This window comes from Panthera leo, chromosome A3 (genome assembly GCF_018350215.1).
Source record: "Panthera leo isolate Ple1 chromosome A3, P.leo_Ple1_pat1.1, whole genome shotgun sequence".
Lineage (NCBI taxonomy): Eukaryota > Metazoa > Chordata > Mammalia > Carnivora > Felidae > Panthera > Panthera leo.
The window spans coordinates 135,159,125-135,168,422 of record NC_056681.1 but is presented as its reverse complement, the minus strand read 5'-3'; positions in this window follow the sequence as shown (position 1 = coordinate 135,168,422).

The following is a 9,298-nucleotide window of genomic DNA, read 5'->3' as shown; positions in this document are numbered from 1 at the left end:
CCCCTGGCCCTGCCCCGGCTCCACAGGAAGAGCTGTTACCTCCCAGCCGGCCAGCGCCCTCCCCTCCGTCCCTCCCATAAGTGATTCATCTTTTCCCTCAGGGCGTCTCAACGTGTCCCTGTCTCATTCAGCTCCCAATTCCAGGCTCTCGCAGCCAAGTGCTCTGCATTCCTGGCCCGGTGTCCCCCTCGTGCCCTCCATTCTTGCTCTGGTCCTCCTCGGCCGTGCAGGATCCTCTCAGACATGCCTGTGCCCCACCCAGACCTCTGGTTGCAGCACTCGCTTCTTCCAAGGGGATGTGGCCTCACGACTTTCACCCTCCTGGACACTCGCTAACCCTGGGCTCCAGCCCCAGAGGTCAGGGGGCAGATCCAGCGCCTCCTTCCAGCCAATGAGTCTCAAGGAGCAGCTCGGGTCATTGGTCGTGTGTCCAGGCCACATCCGGGGTGCACGACTCCGTGTCAAGCCCCTGGTGCTAGGTGCCCTACGCAGCCACGGTGAACGAAAGGGCAAATTGTGCAGAACCACCCCCAACACCCCCCCCCACCCCCCCAGCAAGCCCAACTCAGGTGCTCTTGAGATGGGCTCCAAAATTCAGGCTTTAACATTTTTTTTTTTCACGATTCCTCTTCTTTTTTTTTTTTTTTTAATGTTTATTTTTGAGAGAGACAGAGTGTGAGCAGGGGAGGGGCAGAGAGGGAGACACGGAATCCAAAACAGGCTCCAGGCTCTGAGCCGGCAGCACAGAGCCCAACGCAGGGCTCGAACTCACGTATCGCAAGATCCCGACCTGTGTCGAAGTCAGGCGCTTAACGGACTGAGCCACCCAGGCGCCCCTTCATGATTCCAAAAACGATACACGCTTGGAGTATATTTGAAAAACAGACTAAAGCCAAATGAAAGAAATAAAAAAAATTATCCATAACTCTATCACTCAGAGGTAACTGCTAATTTGCTTCAGGTCTTTCCTGTCAGGCATATTTTTTTAAGAGAGTTAAGTTCATTCTCAATTTTGTTTCCCACATAAAACCTTCTGAAGGTTTTTAAAGTCAGTGAGCATTCTTACACCTTAATGAGAAAGGCCAGTTCCTCACAATTCACACTAATAGATGGAAGGACGTTCAATGTCGTTCCAAAAACCACAGTTGATTTGAAAAAAAAAAAAAAATCACTGGGTTTGGGTTTTGAGTTGCTTACAGATTTGTTTATGAATGTGAATGTATCTCATGTTCTGGGAAGTCACTTTATCTAGAAAAAAACATAATAATAATTATAATTACAACATAATATATATAAATATATAATATATATATTTTATAAATATATATAATATATAATATACATAAATATATAATATATATTTTATAATATATATTTTATAAATATATAATATATATAGTTTATAAATATATATAAAATATAATATAATTATAATTATAAATATATAAAATATAAATATACATAAAATATATAATATATATTTTATAAATATATATAAAATACAATATAATTACAATTATATAAACATAATTATAATTATAAATCAGCTTCTCTGTGCAAGCTCTTTCCTGGAGGATCTGGGAGACCCCCCAAAGTTGAAGTATTTTTTCATTCAGGGCCATCTCAACTTATCCCTGCCTGATTCTGCTCCCAAGTTGATCTGCGAGGTTTTTCCCCACCACTGAGCCACTCTCCAATTGTGGGTGCCCCACAATTCAGCTCAACTCTGACATTTCTGCCTGGAGATAGCGGTAGGTCCACAGGGTAAGTGGTCCCTCCCACAGGACCGACCCCCACACCCCTCTTCAGATGCCAGTCCCAAGTCCAGAGAATCAACAGCTATATATTGGAGGTTCCCACAATCCCTCCTCAGGTTCAATTAATTTGCTAGAGCGGCTCATTGAACTCAGAGAGACATTTTACTTTCTAGATCACCGGTTTATTATAAAAGGCTATCACTCAGGAACAGCCAGATGGAAGAGGTGCGTAGGGCCAGCCACGGGAAAGGGTGAGGAGCCCCCATGCAGTTTTCAAGTTCACTGGTCTCCCCAAATCGCTGCATGTTCCCCAACCTGGAAGCTTTCTGAACCCTGTCCTTCCGGATTTTTATGGAGTATCATTACAGATGCGTGACTGACGGAATCATCAGCCATTGGTGAGTGAACTCAATCACCAGCCCCTCTCCCCACCCAGATGCCTGGGGGTGGGAAGAAAAGATCCCACCTTCCAATCACAGGGTCGTCTCCCCTGGCAACCAGCTCCTAGCCTTCGAGATTTTCTGCAGTCACCGTATTAACATAACAAAATACACTTTTATCCCTCTCATTAGGATAGGATCCCTTAGGAAATTCCGAGGGTTTTAGGAGTTCTGTACCAGGAAGTGGGACAAAGGCATAGATACATTTCTTTTTTAAAAAAATATTTTTTAATGCTTATTTATTTATTTTGAGAGAGAGAGGGAGAGAGAGACAGACCGAGGGAGGGGCAGAGATGGAAGGAGAGAGAGAACCCCAAGCAGGATCTGCACAGCCAGCATGGAGTCTAACTCGGGGCTCGATCCCACGAACCGTGAGATCATGACCTGAGCCGAAACCAAAAGTTGGAGGCTCAACCGACTGAGCCCCCCCAGGCGCCCTTATTTCTTATTATGTATAAATCACAGCATCACACTCTGAAACCCCCTTAGCTCCTCGACTGAAGAGTCTGACCTCTGTCGCTTCTTGAGGTTTGGGTTGTAATCAGCTTTCTGCGAGCTCTTTCCCGCAAGCAAGTTGTTAGGGAGGAGTCAGAGAACAGGAGAATATGTGAAGTTAGAACCGTGTCTTTTCAGGAGGGATAACTTACTGCTCCATAATAAAACACCACCGACCGGGTGGGGGGATGGATCTTTAAAAAGAGATGTGTTTCTCCCAGTTGTGGAGGCTGGAAATCCAAGATCAAGGTGCTGGCTGATTTGGTTCCAGGTGTTAAAAAACGAAACAAGCCCCGAGTGGAGTCACGTGACTCCTGAGGGTGAAACTAAGATTCCAAGTTTCAGCCTCCCCCAGGAACGTGGCCTTTTAAAAGTCCTTCCGAAATGTCCCGATCAGCCCCAGGGGAGGCCATCCGCGGGATCAAAACCCTGCTGTTCTTTCCCCCCCGAAAAGAACCCGACCTGGCCTGAAACAAGCCTTCCTTTTCTTCCCCCGGTAGCTCCTTGCCCTGTCGTCCTTCCCACGAACACCTGCCCCTGTGCGGCTGCTGGGACATCTCTCCGCTGGCTTAAAGGGATGCTTCCTGATTCAGGAATCACTTAATAAAGCCAATTGGATCTTCAGACTTAGTCGAACCTTGTTTTTTTTAACACAGGTATGCGATTCCCCCTGGCCTGTCCTCGCACGGCAGAGACCCCTCTGTTCTCCAGCACCCGAGTTCCTCAGAGCGCAGGCCAACGTCAGAGCCAAGATGAGGGAGAGACCTGTTCCCTCCTCCTTCCCAACCGCCGGGGACCCAGACTCCACATCTGCCTTCAGCTTCTGTTTTGCTGTTTGCTTATTTGTTTGAATCCGTGGGGCCTTCTCCGAGGGTTAGATGTTGTGAGGGTGTGTCTTCTTTCGGGCAAATGGGATATGTCCTGACCCTGTGGTCCTGGAATAAAAGTTCTCAGAAACACAGCCCCGGGGGTCCGAGGTTCGTGCCCGGATAGGAGAGGGGCGAGGGAGCCAAAGGGAAAGGGGGTGGCTAGATCTTTGGACACACACAAAACGGGGAAAGAGACATGCCACATCCTGCGTTGTAACTTCTCACGCGGCCACGTCTGGCTCCAGACACACGTAAAACGAAAACGTAGCAAAAGTTCCTGCAGGTGGAACAGGACAGTCAGATTAACGCATCCGAAGGAGTCGTGGAAGTTACCAAGGGCATCACTGGGACGAGGTCTGAAATAGTAGGAGAGGTTTGCCAGGCCGCCAAGGGGTAGGGAATTCATGTGTGTGTTGTTGTGTTGTTATTGGTGGTGGTGGTATGTATGTGTGTGTAGACAGAGAGAAAGAGAGGTGTTTATGGATTGTCTGCATTTTAAGGAGGTTGAACAATCTTAAGACTACCACTTTTATTTATTTAAAACAATTTTTTTAATGTCTATTTATTTGAGAGGGTGAAAAAGAGCGCGAGTAGGGGAGGGGCAGAGAGAGAGGGAGACACAGAATCCGAAGCAGACTCCAGGCTCTGAGGTGCCAACACAGAGCCCAGCGCAGGGCTCGAACTCATGGACCGCGAGATCATGACCTGAGCTGAAGTCGGGCGCTCAACCGACTGAGCCACCCAGGTGCCACTAAGTACTTTTAAAATCACAGTGGAATAAAACTTAAACACAAACAAAACCCTTCTTAGAAACCAAACAAAACAGCCTCTAAAGAGCTCTCTACATCTTTTTAGGCCCAGAAAGGGTCTGCATAGCCCCAAATTCTATTCTTACTCTCCACAGTCCCGGCCCCAGACCTTTCCATCCACAGGTGGATCCCAGGCCCGCGCCCAGCTGCCACCCTCATTTCTAACGGACAAACCCTCTGTCCTGTCAAACCGGATGGTCCGTCCTGGGGAAGGTGTTACCCGATTTTCGCCGCTGTGGTGGCTGGAACTCTTCAGGGGCCATCACTTACACTGGTCGGATCCCCGTGAAGCGGTTCCGGGATGGCTGTTTGCCAGCTGGAGATGCTGTCAGGACCGCCCCCTGTAGAGGGTGGTGAACGGCAGGTCTGGGGTGCATCCGCCGTGGAGACTCAGCGGGTGGATCTGGGGGCTGGGACCCTAGGGGACTGGCTCAGGGTGAGGGCGGCAGGGCAGGTCTTTAACCTGGCACGGACCAGTCGTTGGAGGAAGCTGCTTCCAGAAAGCGGGTATAAATGTGGGTGCAGCAGCTTCCTTTGGGAGAGGACAGTTCCTGGGAGGTGTGCCGTCACCCCCCCACACACACACACCCAGCAGCTGGGGGAGTGAGTGTTGTGGTTCTGCACAGGGGTCTGCACAAGTCGCTGTGGCATTCGCTACACCTGTGAAATCTCACCCAAACCCCAGCCAGTGGATGAGGTGCTATGTCCCACACCCGCCTCACCATCCTCTGTACCTCTAAGACATGATACCACGTGGCCACGTCCAGGATGCGTGTGCTCTGGGCACCCCACCTCTTGTCCTGACACACTGTCTATCATCACTATGGTAGGGGTGGGTAAGGTGGAGGTCTTGAAATTCTTCTCTGTCTCAGCCCCAAAGTGAAACTCCTGCCTGCAGTCTATTGAACAAAATGAGTCAAGTGTCCCCACCTAACTGCAAGGAGGCTGGGAAATGTGGAGAAACACAGGGGTATTCAGTGAGCATTAAATGTCTGCCCGCAATTAAGTCCATCGAATGTTGAATATAACTTAATCATTCCTTCCGAACTGAAAAAGGCCTTTTAAATTTTGTTGAGCCACAAGGGCCATATTCTATTGATCACTATAGAAAAGCAGTGTAATAAAATGTCACAAGAACTCCGAATCTGCCAAGAACCTTGAATAATAGCACCATTTATGCCACTAGCTGGCGGTGATCTTGGAGCCGTCAAAGGCCACTTTAAACCTTGGTGTTTCTGGATGTGCAATGAAAAGATTAGACTCAACCTGCTCCCTGGTCTCAACGTCTATGTACATCTACGGCATTTACATCTGAGCCACACAGAAGTCGTAGTTCGTGAGACTGTAGAAGACGAGATTCATTTACTTCATTCAACAAATACTTATTACGTGCCCAGAACCTGTCCTTCCTGAGCTGAGTGCGGTGGGGAACAGGGCAGAAAACGTCTCTGTGTGCTGCAAAAGATGCCAAGCACAACAGTTTTACTTCGTTATTGACACAGCAACCTTCTTATTTACGATTGTTACTCTTAAAAATAAACCTACCAGGGGCGCCTGGGTGGCGCAGTCGGTTAAGCGTCCGACTTCAGCCAGGTCACGATCTCGCGGTCCGTGAGTTCGAGCCCCGCGTCGGGCTCTGGGCTGATGGCTCGGAGCCTGGAGCCTGTTTCCGATTCTGTGTCTCCCTCTCTCTCTGCCCCTCCCCCGTTCATGCTCTGTCTCTCTCTGTCCCAAAAATAAATAAAAAACGTTGAAAAAAAAATTAAAAAAAATAAAAATAAAAATAAACCTACCAGTGGAGCACCTGGGTGGCTCAGTCAGTTAAGCGGCCGACTTCGGCTCAGGTCATGATCTCGCGGCCTGTGAGTTTGAGCCCCGCGTCGGGCTCTGTGCTGACAGCTCGGAGCGTGGAGCCTGTTTCTGATTCTGTGTCTCCCTCTCTCTGACCCTCCCCCGTTCATGCTCTGTCTCTCTCTGTCTCAAAAATAAATAAACATTTAAAAAAATAAACCTGCCAGTTGTACCAGCAACAACGAGTTTATTCAGGAATAACAGAGAATTGCCATCTGGGACAAGCAAGCTATGGCAAAAACCATAGGCAAGTCCACAAGCAAAGGAAAGGAACGCTCCTTTCTCAAGGACACCAGGACGTTGGGAAGGCCGTTGTACGTAAAGAGTCCACTGGAGTAAACGAGGAGCTGGAAGTGTAGTGGCTCCTGGAGGGCTGAGATGTGACGGTTTCTCATTGGCTGGGCTGTTGCCCTGGAGGAGAAGACCTTCCTTCCACCGGCAGGTGGGTGCGGTAAAGGAACATCCATCTGCCAGGCCCCTCTTGTCCAGCCGGATTGGCAATGACCGGGAGTGAAAGGGCCCGAGAGATCCCTCTGCCCAACCTCCTGACTCCTACTTCTGTGCGGTGTCCTTTTAATTCATCCTCACACACCCATTAATTTTTACCGCCTTCGTATATGGCGTTTGTATTTTTGTTGTGACGCTTATTGCCTGGATTGTAGTCACACATTGGGCACCTTCTGGGGGCTTGTACAGGGTCGCTCGGACTCCTGGAACAAAACACCAGGGACTGAAAGGCTCAGACAACAGAAATGTATCAGGGCACAGCTCTGGAGGCCGGAAGTCTGAGATGAAGGGGTTGGCTTTCGGGGAGGATCTGTTCCCAGCCTCCTCTGGGCCTCTGGCGCCTGGCCTGCGATCTTTGGCGAGACCCAGTTCGCGGAAGCATCGCCAACCTCTGCCTTCATGTTCACGTTCACAGTAGCGTCTCCCTGACGTGCACGTCTGTCCTCAAACTTACTCTTTTCGGAAAAACACCAGCCACGTTGGATCGGGGCCCACTCTACTCTAGTATGATTTCATCTGAACTACTGACATCCCCAACGACCCTATTTCCATATAAGGTCACATCATGAGTTAGCCGTGGTTAGAACCTCACCATAAGAATTTGGAGGGGACACAATTCCATCCACAGCAGTGCCGTCAAGGGACCACAGGGGTGAATTTTTCTCTCCACTTGTATTTTCTTACTTGAAGTTTTGATTGCCTTCCTTAAGCTATGCTTCTTTTTTGTTTCGACCACGTATTTCAAGTGATCGTAATGTAACTTTGCTTTTTTGGTACCTTCTCTCCAGGTAGTCTAGGAAAAGAGCTGAGTCTTATAGTATTTCCAGCTCCGGGGTGTTTGCAACGCTGAAGGCAGAGCTGAGGACAATTTCCCTGCATCCTGTCTTATGCGGATGTTCTGGGCACGGATGAGATTCTTTGGGATGTGTAGGTTGGGGGAAAAGGGAGAGGCCTCTGAGAGGTGGGAGGCAGGAGTGGCCACCAGGGGAGATTTCCCAGGATGCCCTGAGAGTGGCAGGAAGGGATCTGGCATTGCCTTGTCCCTCGCAGGCCACCTGGGCCACCTGGGGAGCTGACCCCATGGAAGAGAAACCGTGGCCAGCTTGCTCAAAAGGGACAGCACGGCTTGGGGGAGGCTGTCAGGGGACCTGGCCACGTGCTGAGGGCAAATGTGGGTTCCATCCTGCACTCCCCGAACCGTGAGATGCTCCTGATTCTTGTGTATCCCAGCCAAGAGAGGCAGAACAATAAGTGACATTTAGTTGCTGGCTGCGCTCTTTGAAACGAGGCATGGCATCCAAACGGATTTTAAAAATTAAAGAAATGCGAACTTTCTGTACTTAAAGAATGTGTGATTACAAAGTCATACAAACTCCGGCGTCTGAAATGTTTTTCTTTTAATCCACGAGCGTGAATCTGGAGCTTCCCTCAATTTTGTGTCTGGAGGAGAACCTCGAGAATGGAATTGCGTTTCTCCAGCCTCTGGACCATTTAGGCAGCAGCCTGTTTCCCAGCGAGCCCAGAATCTTGCCTCCAGTAGGTAATCAAAAAGGCACTTGTTCCGTGAGGGAATGATGCGTCACAAACACTTAGGAACAATGGGTATCTTTTAAAATGGGCCTGGCGTGATAAGCCTCTGACAAAACCTCTGGGGGAGATGGCCCAAAGTCACCACCTGTGAAGGGATCGGACTGGAAGCCAAACAGCAGTGAGTGGAAATGACCTTGAGAGACCCAGGCAGCTCGTTGCTGGAGAGAGCCAGGATGGGTGCTCCCAGGTTAGAACTCAGAGTGGACGATTTCACCCTTTATTTATTGGGGGCTTAGTATGCCCAAGGCCCCATGGGGGAGTACAGAGAAAAACGGCCTCATCACTGTTCTACAGAATCTTAAGATCTAACAACCAGATGGTAAATATCCGAAACACGAGTGTGACAGATGCCATGGTCCACACAGAAACAAGCTCAGTATTACACAAGTTTAGAGATCTGGGGGGTGGGAGAAGACGCGATTGGTTGGGAAGCCTCTAGAGAAAACAACTGTATTCTAGTCGCATTGGATGCAAGTTATATTATCGATGACGATGTCCTCTTTCTCAGATGATCTCATTACCCAAGTCAGAGCGGGAATGAAGTCATATACACGTCACTGCGTAAACACTAGCTCAGGTGTGCCCCGGTTAAGAGCACACCCCCTTCCAGCCCCAGATGCTCCTTCTCAACTCCTCTGATTCGATTTCATGTCTGCATCTCAGCATGGACCCAGGCGTCACGGAGCGGGCAGGCTCATTTCCAATCCTCGTGGATCCACAACCGCCCTTCCACCCGACACTCTTCCGTAGGTCCTGTCACACAGAGTCCGGGAAAGGTGATTATGTGCTCTGTGAGGCTCCGGCCCCTGTGCTGGGCCGTTCTCACCTCCCACCGAGCATCTGGAGTGAAAGTATTAGGGTTCATGTCACTATGCCTCCTTCCTGATCAACGACATTTCCATGAGGAATTTGAGAGACCTCGGGAGTCAGGTACCCGTTCATACGTTCATACGGGTACCTTTGAGGAGGGGAAATATTTA